This window comes from Scophthalmus maximus, chromosome 17 (assembly GCF_022379125.1).
Source record: "Scophthalmus maximus strain ysfricsl-2021 chromosome 17, ASM2237912v1, whole genome shotgun sequence".
Classification (NCBI taxonomy): Eukaryota; Metazoa; Chordata; class Actinopteri; order Pleuronectiformes; family Scophthalmidae; genus Scophthalmus; species Scophthalmus maximus.
In genome coordinates, this window is record NC_061531.1 from 4,894,873 (window position 1) to 4,911,873 (window position 17,001).

At 43.5% G+C, this 17,001-nt stretch overlaps 1 protein-coding gene across 3 annotated transcripts in view; it reads right to left on the reverse strand.

Annotated features, from left to right (window-relative positions):
- Positions 1–14,921, reverse strand: part of plppr2a (phospholipid phosphatase related 2a) — a 143,777-nt gene extending 128,856 nt beyond the window's left edge. For 2 of the 3 annotated variants that reach the window (XM_035614042.2, XM_035614041.2), the window contains exon 1: positions 14,760–14,921. The gene's annotated coding sequence lies outside the window, so the exon portion shown is untranslated. The remainder of the gene's footprint in view (positions 1–14,759) is intronic. The other variant, XM_035614040.2, reaches the window with a different exon arrangement.
- Positions 14,922–17,001: the final 2,080 nt, after the last annotated feature.

Genomic DNA, 17,001 nt, shown 5'->3' on the forward strand with positions numbered 1-17,001 from the left:
AAGCCTGTGAAAGGTGAACGTACTGTAAGAAACACCGCCACATTAAGTCCTCACTTAAACCTGTTACGAGCTTCCATCTGGTGTAATCGGACATGTTTGGCTGCCTGACAGACACAGTTTGAACCAAAAATAGGCATCAGTCAATCGGATAGGGTTGTTGACGTTCTGGTAGCGCCAGAGCCGGTGCACTTGCAGCAGCAGCAGGGCCGCAAAATGTAGGTCAGCCCCTCCTACTTTCTTTAACACGGCCCCGCCTTCGGTCTCACCCTTCCAACGGAAAAAAAAAAGTTTGCGAGCAGCACGGCCTCGAGTGAACCCACGCATAGCAAAGCACCCTATGGCAGAGCAGCTGAGGCTGTGGAGTATCAGAGGGGGTAAAAAAGGTGCAGCGGGGGCAGTTGATCAGGGGCAAAGAGGAGCTCCAGCAAAGGAGGGCATGCTAAAAATTCACATTTGGCCTCCTAACTCCTAACGGCCTCCTGGCGAACCCCCCCCCCCCATCTCCCTTTTTTCCTCTTAGGTTTCCGAGGAAATCTCCACTGTGCTCCAAGAAACCCGACCATATACAGCAGCCAGTGGAATCACAAACCCACAGAGTAAACTCTCGTCACGTGTCTTCGGCTGGCTGGGATTCTGGCTCAACGGCGGACGGCAGGAATGTCTCTGCGGTTGACTCCTCTCAGGAGCGGCCGTTATCCGTCAGCACGTTCAGTTCGTCCATACAGCGCCGCGGCTGTTTGTCTCTGGGGCAGACACAAGGCCACCTTTTAAGGAGTGTAAAAACAGACGTGGAGTCCAAAAAAGCGAGAGGGGGGGTTGTATTTTTTTTCCCCTCAGACAGGAATGTGACCATTGACTCACTTTGGGGCCTCCCAGCAGCAGCTGAGTGAACGGGTGTGTGTGGGTGACAACGGCCTTCCGTTATGTGTGCTGTTCAGGGGCAGTGTGCCGCACACTCAGGGAAGTACAGTTTCTCTCCATCACACCACTGTCAGACTGACAACATGAGCGAGAAGCTAAACAATAAGTTAGGCATCAACGGCTGCGCAGTATGATTTATATATATTATATATATTTATATATATCATTTCTTCACCCCATTCAATTAATTCCAAGATGACACGGTTTCTTTCTTTGGGACAGCAGGCCACATCGGGCAGATTCAGAGGCTGATGTAACACAAACAACGATCGCAACCCAATACCAGCGCGGCACTATAACCAGCATGAATCACATACTGGGAGCAGAGACAGAAGTGTTGCCAACAGCATGCGGGGCGTCGGCATTCGCCTCGGCTCTCAGGGGGGAAAAGGAGATACCGCCGAAAGGGAGCGGAGATAAACCCTCCGAGAAGGGGTCTCGCGGTGAGATAACCCAAGTACGATCGGAAAGCAGAGACGCTCAAATGCATTCAGTTGCCTGTTACACAACGCAGGACATAAAGAACCTTTTGTGTTGCACTGACTGCACAGAAAGGCGCTATCTAATCCAGCGTGGCCTTTGCATTGAAATGAGACAAATGGAACAGGAATTCAAGGAGCTTGTTTACATTCTGTGTGTGAAAGGGGTTATATTTCTTGGCAAACAGGAAGACTCCTGTCGCATTACACGCTTCTTACAATGTCTTATTCAGATATTATTCATAGATAACACAGGGACCACACACACGCGCGCGCACACGCACGCACACACACACACACACTGCTGCCCCGTTGACATACATTTGTTGTTCACGTTTTCAGTTTCCTTATCTCACGTTGTTGTCAATCACACACACACACGCGCGCACACGCCAACAGCTCCAGAGTGTGTCACTGTGTAACTGATGCCCCTATACACAAAGCCAGCGAACCTAGTGCCTCGACCAGTTCAATCCAGTTTTGTCACAGAGAGCAAACAAGCCTCAGGTGAGTGAGACCTGAGAGGAACGTGCAGGCAGAGAACTTGTATATGATTGTTTCTGGGCTCGGGTGTCAGAAAAAAAGAAAAACAAAGAAAAGACGTTTCCTAACAGGGTCAGAGGTCAAAACCACACTGGAAAAAAACCATCACTCACGCCACGCTGGGAGACACAGCGGACAACTAAAGGAGACAGGGTGGAGATTTTTCTACTTGTCCCGTAACCTCATGGTGGTTTGATCAGCCATATTGAAGGTCGGGTTACAGGACAGGTTCAAATTCAATCGTCAAGGAGAAGTTCAACCGTCATTAACTCTTTGTATACTCTGTTGACTAAGTCGGGTGTGGTCCCATCCATGAGTACTCGTACTCACCACAGTTACATCTCATCCTGCCGGGGGACTTGAACATATGTACCAAATTTAGAAAGGTGAAGTCATTTTACCAGTTGATCTATAATAAATGTTACGAGAATCATTCAGTTACATCTTCAGGCATCTATAGAGCCACATCATGAGTTACCATGGCTGGAAATTATGAAGACGTGAAAGAAAACTTTATCTAAATGTAAAGGGTTAAAAGATATATATCATAAGCTATGTTTCTAAGGTTTTATAAGCCATATCGTAATGTCAAAAGAGGTTATTATATGGTTACAGTTGGAGAGGACAGGGAAGTGGAACATCGAGCAGGGACGTTGGGCTCTGTCCTTTACTATAGTGGGATCCATAAGAACAAGCAATGGATGCGGGTGCAGAGTTTGTGTTAGGGTGCGGTCGAATTGTTATATTTGCCAAGGAAGTTTCCTTAATCCTGAAATGACCCGGAAGTATTTCCTCAGCAGCCATGATGAGAGCTTTTCGGGTTCTCTTAAATTTTTAGGAAAGATGCTTCAATGCTTCCTTTCCTATCTCCTTTAACATAGGGTACACTGGACCTCCTATGCGAAAAGGAAAGGAGAAATAGACCCCCCACAATTCATTGCGGCAGCAATATTTAATGTGACGCGCCATGCACGAACGTAAACGATTCAATCCGAAATGACGCAAGTCATCATGTAAGTTACTGTTACATATGAAACATTTACATCTGATGTCACACAGTGGTTAAACACACTGAAACATGCTGATGGAGGCTCTGCATTTTTTGTAGTCCATCTTCAGAAATTGTAGTTTCACCACGGCAGACGCACGTCAATAACATCCGCCGTCACATAATGACGTAGTATAGTGTAAGTGGCAGTGGCATTGGCTTGGCCCTGCGGCAGCGGGATTCCTCACAAGCCTCCATGTGCATCTGCTCCTCTGTGCCAGCCCGACACAAGCTGTCCGACAACGACTGGCCTTGAATCTCTGTCGCGCGTCTCTTCTGCTCACCGTGGTCACGTGCTCCTCTTCTTCATTTCGCCCACTCTCACCTGTGTTCCCTCACAGACTGCAGTGCATTAGAGAAGCAGCAGCTGAGGAATGAGCGATGTGTCCACCGAGGGAACTCACAGAGGAAATTAAAAGGGAATTAATCGGAATAATAGCTAGAGAAAATTAATCAACACTTCAAAGGGCGGTCAGCTTATACTCAATAGGGCTGTAACTGCAATAATCAGGGCCAACTGCAGTGTGTGTTTGTGTGTGTGTGTGTGTGTGTGTGTGTGTGTGTGTTAATTATTTCATTGAAGTCAAGAACACCTATGAGTTACATTAGTCAGCATGTTTTCCAATGACATCATGCTCTTTGGTGAACTAATGTACACATATGGTTTATATGAATCTAAAAGAATAAAAGTAAAAGGTGCTGTAAGATACACGCTCTGAAATCCACTAAACCTTGAAGCACAGATGTGAGTCACTGTTGCGCAAGAGAAATGATGGCGCAAGGACTTCTTGTGAAATACATCGAAAATATCTTGTAATATCTTGTTTGGTAATGTTGTGGAACTTTTATGCAAACAGATTTCACAGCTTGAACACAAATAAGCAGGAGAAATGTCATATGATACGTCACGTCACTGGATTCGTTTTATCATCTCGGACATTAACATTAACACTCAGTAATACAGAGTTGAACAATATAAGATAACCAAGAAAGAAGATTATCATCATCATGATAATCATGATAATGGTTTTATGACACCAAACTACAGCTAACAAACACACACACACACACACACACACACACACACACACACACACACACACACACACACACACACACACACACACACACACACACACACACACACACACACACACACACACACACACACACACACACACACACACACACACACACACACGCACTAGACACTAATGAAACTAACCAAATTACATATAATCAAATACTAGTTGATTCAATGAACTCAAAGATTTTGCAGTGCACTGCATATATTTCACATCTATAGTTCATCTCCACATTTTTTCTACGTTTCACCAATAAGGCTAGGGGGACAATCTAATTGATTATTATCGGAAAGTCATCTACAACAATTGCAATATACAGTGAATCATTATTTGATCAACCCGAAGACTATTTCCATCGATGTATTTATGACCCTAGGGCTCTTACTTCCTCCGGCCAAATTCGTATACTAAAGTGGGGGAAAATTACAGTTGTTACAAAAGCAGAGGACGTGTCTCAGGGTTCAATCTTCTCCACAGCTAGAACACAATCTGGAAAATGTCATGTAGTTCATCTCTATATTATGTTGCACATCACAAAACATTATGGGCTTCAGGCTCAGATGCTCTTACACCTAAAATATTCGATCAAATGCCTGTGACTTTGGATCCCAGCTCGATGAACCGGTCTCTTTCCCTCGGACATGCAAGCAGACTTCTACCACCCAAGAAGCACTGCAGCGGATACTTTGGTTCAGCTCAGTAACTCAGACTTCAGAATTAATTCCTTTTTCTTCTGTCTGCATGTCAAGTCAATCTTTGTCACACTTTTTCACCGAGGGCTTGGCCAACAATGGAAACTGGTTTCATGTGTTGTCTTTGTAACAACATGTAGGACACTGGGCGCACACGCCAACGCTTTGTACGGTTAAGAAACAATAACAACGTGATAATAACTGCTACAAGTACTTTTAATGATTCCGTAAAATAGCTTTTTTCCTTTACCAGGTTGGACAACAGTTTCATGGCAAGGGGAAGTTTTCAATGTTTGATGCCTCCGCAGGCCCTAACAAGTAAAATATCGTCCCCTTAACCCCATTTGCACTTCACTTCATGAAGAAGTTGGATATAGCGATCAGAAAGTTAGCAGATAAACAAAACAAACCGGCATGCAATCAATGACATTGAAGTCATTTTCTATCATTAATATTGATCAAATGTATTAAATTACTGAATTTAAAACTTCTCTTTGGATAGAGGGAGGTTGACCTGTGAGTGACTGTGTCCATGTCAACACTGACTGAGGACTGCTGTGGGCTGCACTGGCTGGCAGCACATTTTTGAACCATAACATTCATAAATGATTATGGATAATACCAAAGCCATTATGGGCAATTCTCGCCTGGCAATGCCCCGGGCCAGTTATTTCAGGCTAACCGGAGCAGGCTCTTATCTAAATGAATGGGCAGAGAGCCACTACTGCACTGTCAATGGTTATGGGATCATAAAAACTACATGTATAGAATTGCCAGTCAAATCTGAAATGATTTATTTTTAATCTGCTTTAAATTAGATTAAATTACAGTTTATTTGGGGAGGGTTTTACACAAAGGTAATACCTGTTAAAAACCAGGGGCCTGCATATGTGTTATACAAACGCCATGTTTGGGGTTACGGACAAATTATCTCTGTGGTTTGTCGAACATCTGTGCTAATAACTATGATCGTCCATTACCAAGTGTTATTAATCTACCAATGACGTGACTGGGCTTTGCAAGACAAAACCACCGGAACATATCCTTCTAGATCAAACTGTTCCTTACTATAGTCAAGTAGTGTGAGTAGCAGCAGGCGTACGGCCAACTGCCAAGGACACACACACACACACACACACACACACACACACACACACACACACACACACACACACACACACACACACACACACACACACACACACACACACACACACACACACACACACACACACACACACACACACACAGACACAGACTGACGCAAACATATGATAGAGCTACAGTATGTATTCACTGCCACTTATCATAAGGACATTGCTTAGCTACACACTTTAACTGTCAGTTTCACTGTTACTAACTTTGTTGATTAGTTACCAACGATAACCAAGGTGTATGTTATAAGGAAACAGGAAGGAACGGTTGAACCAACACTGTCCTGTTATTACAAACCTGACTGAGGCAATGTGGACTAAATATCATGACTGTATTACCCTCATATCAATACATCATTAACTATTTTTATTGTTTTATTACATGTGATGGTTTTCAATAAACATACTGTCCTTGGTTTTTTATCAATAAGATTGGACTCACTCTGCTCTGTGAGTTTTGTTAATTATGAACAAATGAATCATTGTATGGACTCACCCATCCCCACCCACCCACACACACACACACACACACACACACACACACACACACACACACACACATTCTTACGGTCCTGTAAGCTTCTGGGAACGAAACACAGAATCTGTGTGTGCTTGCTTGAGTGCCACGTGAGTTGTCGGTTAAGTAGGTCAGTCAGTAAGTCAGCAGTGGCAGGGAAGGAGTGCACAAACACAGGCTCCCTCCATTACCTCATACAGTGGATTAGTGTCAACAGGCCCATCCATCTGTCTAGAGACGTCTTGGTTCAAGTGTCTGTAAGGAGAGCACCGGGTGCTCCAGTTCCTGTCCCGCTGTTTGCCCCACTAAAATCACACAAAACCTGTAAGCAGTGCACACAACATCAACAAGTGTGCTCCCACACATATACCAGGACACACACACACACAAAGAATGTGGTGTACAGCACACAGAGTCAGGCCAGTAAAGCTTACACCTGTAGCCATTATTGCTGAATGGTGTGAACAGCCAGTGTGACAAAAGGAGCACTTCCTGTTTCTGGGATAGTGTCAGAGGACAAACTGAAGCGAGAGGCGACAACAACAAGAGAGCAGCAGCGTGACTTCCTGCAATAACCTCATAAACAAGGCTTCAGGGGTGTGCTGACAGCTGACAAACAAATACCAAGGGAGTGTCCAATTGAATTAAGCCAGCAAAACAATACACGTTCTGATTTAAACGGGGATATTGTTATTTTCATAACCTAGGAGGTTGATGGGCTACAATAATCTGCCCTTCAGATTTCAGGATTACTGCTAAAATAAATAGTATTTGTATTATTTAAATCTATTTCTGACCACCCTGGAGAAGAAGAAACATCAACAAAAAATAATCACTTTTTGGTTAACATTCCTATTTACACATTTGAATATTTACTCTCTTTTAGTTCCGTTTTTGGTCTCCCCCAACGCCAGAGGGAAACATATGCATCTTTAGCTGCCAAATGCTCCAGTGTGTGCACCAGCTAGTTACTAATGATATCTGTACAGATAGCGAGTAGTGGCACTTTTACCTGGAGCAGTCAAAAACACGAGCTGAACATGCCATCAGGCATATTAAACCAGAGAGGAACTACAACTCTCTGAGGGTTCGTCACTACGAACAAACCCTTTCACATACAAGAAGTCATGTGATCTGGGGTCAATATAAAAACATCAGTTACAGCTGTTTTAAAATTATGCTTTGAAAACTACTGTAATAAGGCTGGAAATTGGGATTTGTGAAATTGGTGAAATACCCAAGAGACCCTCTACAGTCTTGCTCAAGTTGCCTTTATTATGAAACTATGACAAGAGTTATTATGACAACATTACTCCAGTCACGCTCATAACAGTTTTGAATCCATTTTGTTTTTCCTTGAAAAAAAAAACACTTTCCAAGAGAAGATCCAACTAATTGTCTAAGAAATCATCTACTAAAGTTCATCAGTTATAAGCCAATAATAAGAACCGTGTTTGAGTTTCCAGGGCGTGAAGATTTATTTCAATATATATATATATATCAATCGGACACTTCCCTCTATAAAAAGAGCTGAAGTGGGTAAGGTAATTTAAATCCTTTATTAGCATTTTTAATGGGTTATCTATGTTTATAAATACAAATAGAAATGGGATTATTCAAAACCTGGTAAGCCTAAATCTGTTCTTGAAAAACATTCAGGAAATGTTAACCATTGCAAAATGTTGTATATCTGCAAGAGGCAGGTTGTTAATCTTTAATTGTGTGTACACTGCCTTGATATTTACTGCTTTGAACAAAAACACATCAATTACATAACTTGCATAAAATTAGTGTTCAGGTTTCAAACGAGTAGATGTGCCGACATGTTTAGTAAGTGCCTTGCTGAGGCACTAAGATTTCCGCGACGATGTTTATGCAACGTTGCATTGCGCAGGTGGGTCAATGGTTGTCAGGAAAATGCTGTCGAATGCTCAGGGGTTCACTGAGCTAAAAGACAAAAAAAGGTCACAAGATAAGAAAAGAGATAACAGAAGGGAAAAAAAATTCACCGCAATCCATTTCATGTGCACTTCCATAAAGAAGTGCACATGAAAGTCAAAGAGTTTAGGGACTGATAGGCTGAGTGGAAAGAAGGAAGTAGAGAGGTAGAAGTGGGCCATACAGTAAGTGTACATAGTGACATGGGAGTCAGTTTACAGTAAGGGCCTCCCTGCTCCTCCCCGCCACTCAAACCCTTCCTCCTCTAATCCAAACACCTGGAGGGAGGGAGGAGGGGGGCGGACAGCAGGTCCCATGTGAGTGGTAGCTCACATGCAGTCAGCGCACAACGTGTTACAGTAACACCTTCACCGGGGCCAATGCGGGCAGTTATGTAAGGCACACATATACAACCACACTGAGCCAGGGCCGTGGAATGGGACGGGGTGATCGGGTTGGCAGGTGGGCATGGCCAGGAAGGAGGGAATTCACAGCATCAGCTGTTGTTTGTGTTTGCTTGTTCACTGCCCCGCATGCTGTGTTCAAGCGCGCCGCCCGCCATAAGCTCCATCGTTGTTAACGCAGCAAGTTCGCTGCCAGAGCGACATAATGCGTAGCTCATATTCAACAGATTTATTTGCAAGTGTTACGCGAGTGGCTGTGACAAAACCCAAAGTGTGATGACAAGAACTGAACACAAATTGGAGTGTGTACAAGGAGCCCTGAAAAATCATTTCAAAAAAATTACTTTTGCCTGGGTTTCACGGCGTGCGCCATAGTTAAGAGGTCTGGAAGTGCCCGTGTCCTGCCGCTCAACTACCGCGCGTGAAGGTGCAGGACACGCGGAGGCAGACGAACAGGAAATAGACGACACAACAGGCTGCGTTCCTTTTTGTAAAAGCACTTCTGCCGGTGAGAAACAGCAGGTTAAGCTGGGATTTCACTCACAGTATGTGTGTCACCGAACCTGTAACAACAGGTTTTTTTCAGACCCGGTCATAATGCTTGGTGATGACAATCAACAATGCGCCAGTTCGTTAGTTCAAACACGCCACCGTGTGAGCGACCTTCAGCCTCAGCTGGGAGCAAATAAATGATAGAAAAGCAAAACTAGTCTTCGTCACAGCCCGGGAGCCCTAATAGCTGCTGAACATGTTGTGTTTTACACAGGGAAAATAGCTACTTATGGGATGCATGTGAGCCGGGAAAGACGCTTTCCAAATCTGATTTGACCTCCCGTTCTCACTCACCCACTTTCTAAGTAGCCCTCGTGCTTCCAAAAGCAAAAAGAAAAACAAACCTTCTGGGATTCGTTGCAGAGAATGGTTTTGTTTTTCAGCTCTTAAGCAACTCCTGCACAGACAGCTCCTTATTAATAGCAGCTGCAGCATGCGGGCAGTTGGGACATGTTTACATTAAGCTCCAGCAGGACTCTGCCGTGAGTTGCAAAACTGAGGGGATTAAAAACCTTCTCCAGCAAAAGGGTGAATTCATACTTCATCTGGACAGAAAGCAGCAAAAACATTCAACAGCATGAAAAAAAGAAAGATTCTAAAAAAAAAAAAGGCGGGCAGGTGAATAATGTGAAATGGAAAAGTGGAAAGAACCTCTGTTGCTTTTTCCGCTTGTTGCTTTTTCTAGAGAAACTAGATTATCGACATGTACTTGAATGAGGAAAAAATTATGTTTGCCAATCTCCATGAAGCGACAGGCAGAGCTGAGGAAATGGGTGGGTTCTTGGTGGAAAAAAAAAAAACTATGGCTCAGAGGAAAGTGGAGGAGAGGGAGATGAAGGGGGTCGGACGGCACGTGAAGGCAGAGAGTGTGTTGTCTCAGGGCCATGTGCTTGGGCCGGGCGTGTGAGTGACTGGAGCGGTTTACGTCAGCGGATGACTCACACCGGAGTAGGCTAGCTATATGCCCTCCATTCACATACACACACACACATATCTACATACACACAGATCCATCCACGGAGGTCGTGCGCGCAACTGTGCCAACGGTCTAGAAATAGACAAGCACACGCAGTAACATTACATACAATACATTTAGCTCACGCTGGCAAAGAAACACTTCACCCCACAATAATACGAGCCAGGAAAGGCATGAAGCTCTCAGGGCGTGAGGAGAAATGTAAAGGTCTCTTCTCAGACACAAGTCGAACAGGTCGCCACAGAGTCTACTGATCTAAAAACTGCTGCTCTTCTAACACAATCTCATTGACTCTTTTGCACGTACGTCAGAACACCGTCTCAAAAATGAAAATGACCTAGGTAAAGTACAATATACAGCGGAGTGTAGAATATGACTGGATGATAGAATATTATTTTTATTGGAGTGTGTTCGACATAACGGGGGCGGCCCACATGGGCTGACAAGTGTGTGTGTGTGTGTGTGTGTGTGTGTGTGTGTGTGTGTGTGTGTGTGTGTGTGTGTGTGTGTGTGTGTAATGACATTATATACATATCCAGTTTCATAATTTTGTATGTATACATAAGCACACATAAACATATGTGCGTCTACGTATATGTATGTATAAATAGATTTAGATGCACACATTCATACATATATATATATATATATATATATACACACACGCACACAATTATACATATGCATATATACATATATATATATATATCACAAATATACAATTATGAACAGATAGATGGATAGATGATAGATTCATGACAATACTTTTGTTTCCTTTAGTATTTCTTCTGACCGTTGTCTTTTACAGTTTTTATAAAGTAGAGACTTAACGACAGAAACACCACAAGGCACTCTATCACTTCCTGCTTTTCTCGAACAACCCCAGATCCCTGTGGTTTAATCCAATAGAAGAGATTTAAACTGTTGTGTCAAAGTATTGTAGCAAAAATCTTTACAAAGCTTAACCTCATTTAGAAAAGCTCTAAAGTCCTCCTGGCCAAGTCTGACGGGACTCTTACTCCGGTTTTACAGGAAAGATTATCATCAACTCAATATTTTCTAAATCTGAGAGTAGGACCAATGAAACACAAACCTACTATGGGTATCACCGGGATCTGAATTTTATCTTTCTCCACTTTTAATTTGCCATTTCCTACACATCATCTCTACATAATCTACATAGAGAAAAATAGCCATGTTCACTTTTCAAACAACAGGGGCTCAATAGAGCATTTTCACAGCTTTCATACGGTTTCCTATTGATACAAAAATTAAAAAGCTTGAAGCTAATATGATCATGATTTATACTGTCCAAAGCCCCTTTTGTAGATGGGTTAAAGGCCTGACGAGAAAAGTTCCAGAACCACATTATAGTCCCATAAATTCATAGATCACGTGATTCAAATCTTCTAACATTAACAATGTCATCTCGATACGTGAGACTCCAGTGTGCGTTTCTCCGTGGCAGCGCCAGTAGCAGCTGGGAGAAGGTTAACAATCCTGATCGACAGCCCACACTCGTTTTACGGAGGTGAGGGATCGAGAGCCACGAATAACTCATGTGGGCATAAGATATCTATGTATGTGAGCGCAAACGTGTATGCAATCGCGCAAATGTCTCTCCGGGGGTAAGAGGGGAGTCATATTTAGCCTTTCATGCATATTCGCCTTGAGCGTGTGCGCGTATGGCGCAGCCAATCGACACCCTGCCAAGAATATATCTAGAGGTTCATTAGTGCAAAACAGGCACGACTGTCACTCATAGTGAGTCAGTGTTTGTATATACCGTCTGTCCATGTGACTGACACACACACACACACACACACACACACACACACACACACACACACACACACACACACACACACACACACACACACACACACACACACACACACACACACACACACACACACACACACACACACACACGTATACTTATAGGGTCAGTAGGTGCACCCCCCCCATCCTGCTTCCTCTTCTGAGAATGGAGAACAAGCTTGTGTTTATCAACAGTGTGCAAAGTGGGCACATGCTAACAGGTCTTCCAAATGCCTTTGTTACAGCTATTACAGCCACTGGAACATGTGTAACAGCTATGTGGATTGTGAAAACATGGCACTAACTCGTTGACCTCAACCCACATGCATCTCACACACACACACACACACTCACGCCTCTTTTCTTCTGGTCAGAGCTGCAAAAACAGCGGAATTGTGTGTCGTGACAAACACTTTCACCAGGTTCCACACTCTCACAGCTTCTAGTTTCTGTGGTTATGAAACAAACAAACAAACAAACAAAAAACACAAAGGGCATTTTCAAAAGGTGAGAACATGTCTGTGAACTTCATCCTGATAGAGATTAACGTTCATGTTCACCTCAAATGTAACAGCTAGCACCTCTGCATGTGAAACCATCGATTAATCGATTAACTGTTGCAGCTCTGATTATTAAGTTGATTTCCAATGTCACCACTAGATGCCACTAAATGCTACAGTCTTTATTATTACATTTAGGTGGAAAACAAAATGCTTAATAGGCGTGAGATCTGTGTGGAAAATAACAGAAATAGCCTTGAACAGAAACGTCCCGTGACGTCCTCATACACCAAGGGGTCAACATCCGTGAAGACCATCGATTTTATTGACAGCTTAACTCCACGCCTCATCGGTCTTCATCAGAGACCTGCTACCACGCCGATCTCCTGGACCCGATCCAGATAAGACCTTGAATGTCTCCTCTGGCTCTTACAAGGCTGATAAATATCATTGTGGGATCACGAGCAGCGTCGATATTATGTACACACTTCCTCGGTGGCATGTGAGTACACGCAGCCAAACTCGCAGGCGAGGCGGGGCCGGAAATCACACGTATACATAATACATGAGAGAGTATTAGATGAGGGGCCGTGTCCTGTTTCTCCTCCAGAACTGCTGACCTGAGCATCCTCCACAACACACAAACACACACACACAGGGTGAGGCAAGTCCTCATCTAATGATTCCAAACGCGCTCTGCTGAGCGAGCGTCCACTGCAGCCAAGTGCACTGAGTGGGAAGATGGGTCAGCAGCACTCAGCAGAGGACAGGCTCTTTTCAGGTCCCGGTTCTGAAATTCCTTGACTGCTATGATCCTGTCATCCGAAAAGCAGCCGTGTGTAGATATTATTCGCCTCTATATTTCAAAGAGACTTAGGTTGTATGATGATCATGATGGCATGAGGGTTTTGAGTTAATGCCACTGTTATTATACACACAATCATACACTGCCAAACACACCCAGGAACCAGATATGCTCACACTCTGACAAGTTGAATGTCCCCCCGGTCTGGCGTCTCCACGTAGCTGCACTCTATACTGACAAGGAGCTCGCCATTGGCTGAGCACGCAGCTCTCTGACTCCATCTAGTGGCGACTTTAATAAACAAAGTTTATCTGAGGTCAGTGTAGTAAATGAGGAGAACCATCTCTGCCACTTTTCTTTTTTCATTCAACTCGGGTGTGCTGACTGATCAGACTTCAGAAGTGTAGTCTTCTCCTGTGTGTACAGCAGAGTGTAGAATATGACTGGATGATAGAATATTATTTTTATTGGAGTGTGTTAGACATAACGGGGGCGGCCCACATGGGCTGACAAGTGTGTGTGTGTGTGTGTGTGTGTGTGTGTGTGTGTGTGTGTGTGTGTGTGTGTGTGGCTGGAGGACATGGTCAGGACATGACATCTATTCTATGAGGGAGAAATGAATATGCCAACATGAGACAAACAGGATTTGTTTGCTGAAGTAAGAGGCTCAGGACAGTAACAAGGCTTTTCACTCTGCACCACACACTGGTGCCTGTAGAGGTCAGTGATGTCAAGGGAAAAGGTGGGGATATAAGACAAAGTACTTTGGAAATAAAATCCCACAGAATAAAAAACATTGCATCCATAAATGTAAATTCACAAAAGCCAAAAGACCTTTCTTTGTTGTGTACAAATGATGCACTACGTAGATTGAACTGTGACACGGTCCATTTCAAAAACAAACTAAAACTGTACACTCCCCTTAGAATGTTCCTTGGCTTTTTTAAATCTATTATACGTATATTATATTATCTATTATACGTTTGTCTTGTGTCTTGTGTTTCGGTACTCTTGTCGTCTCAAACACACTGTTGGTCATCTGTATGTGGACTTGCTATAATAATAAAAAAAAACTAGTTATTAATTTGAGTAATTGAAATTAATCAAAGGGAAAAACTAAACGTAAAAATTGGAGAAAAAAAACCCTGAGATGTATAAATCTGCTCAACCACAACAGAGGCGATTTACTGTCAACATGTCAACTCATGTTCTCGAAAACGTTTAGATCAGAGGTGAGGGACCCTTTCTGTCAGGGGTCATTTAAACTTTCCATAACAACCTTTGAGGGCAACACTAGATTATTGAGCACATATTTCACACTGACCTCTGACGTGACGGCTGGAACCTTCATCGGGCGAGGTGTCTGACCTCACATGATGATGATGAAGGCGCTGATGATGCTGATGATGACGGTGCTGATGATGATGATGCTGATGAAGGCGCTGATGATGAAGGCGCTGATGATGATGATGATGAAGGTGCTAATGATGATGAAGGCGCTGATGATGCTGATGATGAAGGTGCTGATGATGATGATGCTGATGAAGGCGCTGATGATGAAGGTGCTGATGCTGATGATGAAGGCGCTGATGATGTTGATGCTGATGATGAAGGCGCTGATGATGATGCTAATGATGAAGGCGGTTATGATGATGATGATGATACATGGTATCAAACTTGGCAGTGATTCCACACAGAAAAAATGTCCAGTGGGTCTGTTGTTTCATAGCAGGCCAGAGAGACTCAAACTGGAAATGTCTTTTATATCTTATATCTTTATATCACTGTCTTTTTTTGCATCATGTGCCACTTCAGTAAACTGCTCTGCGACGGTTCTTTGAGTCAAACTCCAAGCAGCCCCACGGCGGACAAACAAAAAGTCCTCTTCACACGTTCTGCCTCTGAATGGGGCGTTAGCTTCGTAGCTATTAGCTAATTCACAACAAGACACTGCGCTGAATTGGCCGGTGTCGCGCCATTGTCTCTTTCAGACAGTCTCGAAGAAGCTGCTTGTCGGGCACTGAAGAGCGTTAAACTAACTGAGGGCGGTGGTCCACAGGCGTGTCCTCGACGTTTGTCCATTTGCTCTTAAAAGTGCGACTTCCGCAGCCACTCCTCTTTTCCTGGCGGCCGCCATGTTGCTTGTTAGCGACGTACGGCACAGGTGTGTGTGTGTGTGTGTGTGTGTGTGTGTGCGCGTGCGCGTGTGGGTTTCCTTCACCCTGACCGTGACCTGGCAGGCAAAGGGCCGGAGACGACTACTTAGAATTAAAGGGCGCACATTAGTCATTCATGTTTTATGTTGTTGTTGTTGTTGTTGTCTGTGTTTAGGGGGAAAAAAATAGTGGCCGTCATGAGAGTTTTCCCTGTATTCTGAATTGCTTTTTTGTATCAATGAATTGTTTTTTGGGGGCATATAGGGCCCAGGGGCCAGACTTTCCCTAACCCTAGCCCAATAGCCATTAATCTCTATGGTACCTGTCTGCTGTTGGCTCCTCCTGCCACTCTTCCACTGTGACGTTCAAGCACAGACAGTCCTCCATGTGTTCAAGCTCTTTCTTGTCAGCAGGAGTCCTTGTTGCAATGGCAGCTTCCAGCTTTCTCTAAAGGTTTTCAACAGGATTAGGACTAATTTTCCGTCCCTCTTTTCCCTTTCAGCCGTTCTTTTGTGCAACTGGGTGTGTGCGCTTTTTATCATTACGTTCATTTTGCTGTCCAAAGCCACTTACATTGATTTCTCTTTTTTGGAGTCATATCAGAGGTACTGTAGGCAGGCAGCATTAAGGGGCCTCGCCCAAGGGCGCCCACTTACAGCCACGCCCTGACCTGGTATCGAACTCCTGACCTTCTGTACCAAAGTCAGCGGTGTAACCCACCATATCACCTGCAGCTGCTTTGTACCGTTGACTCGCTGAAAGACCTGAGGGCCTTCACCTCAAAGCATTGCAAGTGCGTTATGACTGTGAATCAAATTGATAACATAATGAATTGAGACTACTTTGTAGCCTTTGGGATTGTTGTTTTTTGACAATGGCATTTCTGATGCTCTCGGGTATCTAGTCTTCACCACTGCGAAAGAGAAACCGTTTTATGCTGTGACACCTCATTCAGGTTCATTCAGGTCATGTGAACTCAGAGCTCAGGTGAGAATTATGTTTTTAATCTAAATTCACCAAAAGGGTGGGTCTCATTATAGCCTGCGAATATTTTAGGTTTGTTCAATTTCACTATTACTAAAGTTGTTGTTTTTTTTAAAGTTCTGTAACTGTGGACCTCTCATTTAAATATTCTGTTCATACAAAATTGGTTGATTTGCATTTTTTTAAAGGAGATTCATGGGTGCCCATAACTTGTATGCTGTCTTGCATATGAAAGAAAGAAAAAAATCCCCATTGTTCAACAAATAAACAAAAAAAATAGGGATGAAGGAGAAGAAAAAACAACACATTCTTGCCCCACAAACACTATTTCCCCAGATTACATTAACATTGACATTGTTAAGCTTGAAAACATAGAAAACTTCTAAATCATTCATAAAGGAAACACTTTATTCATGACAATTTGGC